Consider the following 2,739-nt stretch of genomic DNA (forward strand, 5'->3'; position numbering starts at 1 on the left):
TCCAACTCCTGGGCTCAAGCAAGTCTCCTACCTCTGCCTCCCAAGTAGCTGGGACCACAGGCGCCCGCCACAACGCCCGGCTTTTTTTTGGTTGCAGCTGTCGTTGTTTGGCAAGCCCGGGCTGGATTTGAACCCACCACCTTGGGTATACGTGGCTGGCACCTTAGCTACTTGAGCCACAGGCGCCGAGCCCATCTTTCCATACCTTAACAGCTCCAGTCATTACAAAATAATCTCTACTAATTGAGTAGGAGATGGCATGGTTTTCTTTTGGATTTGGCACAGCCTTTTTCAGGCTTCTGTGGTTGTATTTTCCCTTATTGGGGATTACCTGCTTATGTCTTATAATCACTAATTTGTGCGGGGCATGGTGGCTGATGCCTGAAATCATAGCACTCTGGGAGGCTGAGGCAGGTGGATTGCCCTGAGCTCAGCAGTTTAAGACCAGCCTAAGCCAGAGTGAGACCCTGTCTCTACAAAAAAAAGCCAGGTGTTGTAGAGGGCACCTGTAGTCCCAGCTAGCTCCTTGGGAGGCTGAGGCAAGAGCATCACTTGAGTCCAGGAGTTTGATGTTGCTGTGAGCTATGATGCAACAGCACTCTGAGGCCCACAAGAGAGACTCTGTCTCACTAAAAGAAAATAAATAAAAAATAAATAAATTAGTGATTTATAGGAGATGTTTTTGGCAAAGTTACTGATCTTCCTTCACTCAAAATAATTGTTCCAGTCATTGCCTTGTTTTATTGGAAAGTATTGGCTTATATACAGTACACAGAAATAAATTCCAGGTAGACTTAGATGTTTTCCAAAATAATAGAAAATGTGAAGAGAACTAAGTTTCAAATTCTTAGTAGCTGTTAGGAGAAATAATATAAACAGAAATACTTAAATACACAAAAATAAAGACTTCTGAATAAAATAAAATAGAAAACCCAATATAGGCCAGGCTCATGGCTGTAATCATAACACTCTGAGAGGCCAAGGAGGGTGGGTGGATCATCTGAGTTCAGGAGTTGGGAGACCAGCCTGAGTAAGAGTGAGACCCAGTCTCTACTAAAAATAGAAAAACTTAGACAGGTATTGTGGACACCTGTAGTCCTAGCTACTTGGGAGGCTGAGGCAAGAGCATCACTTAGGTCCAGGAGTTTGAGGTTGCTATGAGCTATGATTATGCCATGGCACTCTTCCCAGCGCAACAAAGTGAGACTCTGTCTCAAAAAAATAAAAAACAACCCAAATAAATGTGGAATGCTACCTAGAAGTCAGAGGCAGTAACTAATGGCTGAGAAAGCTGTTGTCAGCATGAAGGAGATACCAAAGATGTTTTTGGCCTCTGATGTTATGTCCCCAGAAGAAAGATACCCCATGTGTTCCAGTGGGTCATGTGCTGCCTCCTGCTCCTGGGAGAGAAGGAAGTGAGTGGCCAGAACACACAATGGGGTCTCTCCCTAGGGAGAGGGCACTGAAGGCCACTTCCTGGCTCCAAGAACACCTGAGCCTGCATGACCATCAGTGAATTTACAGCCACTGGACACGTCAAAAACAGGCAAAATGATACTAAGCTGACTTAAGAAAGCAGGAAAGCAAATTACACATTTTGGAAAGATCTCCCTGAAAATCTTAGATTATTGGAGGATTTAGCAATCCAGAACAACCTACTGTGTAACATAAGTTATCCTGTGGTACATGTAATCTTTCTAAACAAATACTCTTTTGTATTGAATTGAATTCATATTCTCATCTTGATTGGAAAATGACTTAACATTTTCACACAGGATTAGAAACTGTGGCCTGAGCAAGTGGGCACTGAGCAGCTGACACGGAGTCAGCGGAATGAAGGTAGCAGCCTCCCTTTATGGGGAATTTGAGATGACACCACAGGAGTTTCATTTCATCCCAGGGGTCCCTGCTTTCGGGTTTTCACCTCATTAATCTGAGCTCCTATCTGAACTTCCACCTCAGTGAAACTCTGAACTTTAGCTCCATCCTGATGTGATAGCTCAGTGATTAAAGCTCCTCTCTAAAGTACTTGAAGCCCACACCATCAGCCTGGGCATCTCAATCTCTGAAAATCATTGAGCTTAGACATCTCAACCACAGAAGAACCAACCACCTCAGTGATCTCATCTTTACGCTGTAGTCTTCCCAGTTCAGTTAGCCTAGCTCCTCTGAAGTGCACCTGTGGTCATGCTACTTTGAAGGACACATTAGTGATATTAGTCCATTCTCAAGAGATTACACCCAGTGTCTTGTCTCCTCTCTGATGAAACACTTCAGTGCCTATTAAGTAACATAAGTATCTCATTTTCTTTCTGAATTAACGCATCAGTGTTACTAGTGATATTAGTTTCCTGGAGTTTCACTTCAGCAACCTCAGCTCCTTTCTCAAGACATCAATGACCAGTTCTCTGAAATTCATGCCTTAGGTGTTTCTAGTTCCTCTCACCAGTGTCTACACAGAAGCAGGGAGACACTTTTATCCATACCATGGTGTACTGTGTGGACTGAAGGATCAATGCCAAGTGCCTGTTTTCCCCAAGAAGATGACAGACCTTAGGAAGGGGTGGGTGGAGAGAGTCCTCCTCCCTCTCAGGCACTCAGCCTGTTGAGGAGCATGTGAAGTAGTTTGAATCTCATACAACGTGTTTCCTTTGTAGCTGGATGCTACTAGATATGGCTGTCATAGAAATTCATTTCTGGCTCGGCGCCTATAGCTCAACCGGCTAAGGCGCCAGCCAC

This window comes from Otolemur garnettii, unplaced genomic scaffold (assembly GCF_000181295.1).
Source record: "Otolemur garnettii isolate 467f Iridium unplaced genomic scaffold, OtoGar3 scaffold00245, whole genome shotgun sequence".
NCBI classification, from domain to species: Eukaryota; Metazoa; Chordata; class Mammalia; order Primates; family Galagidae; genus Otolemur; species Otolemur garnettii.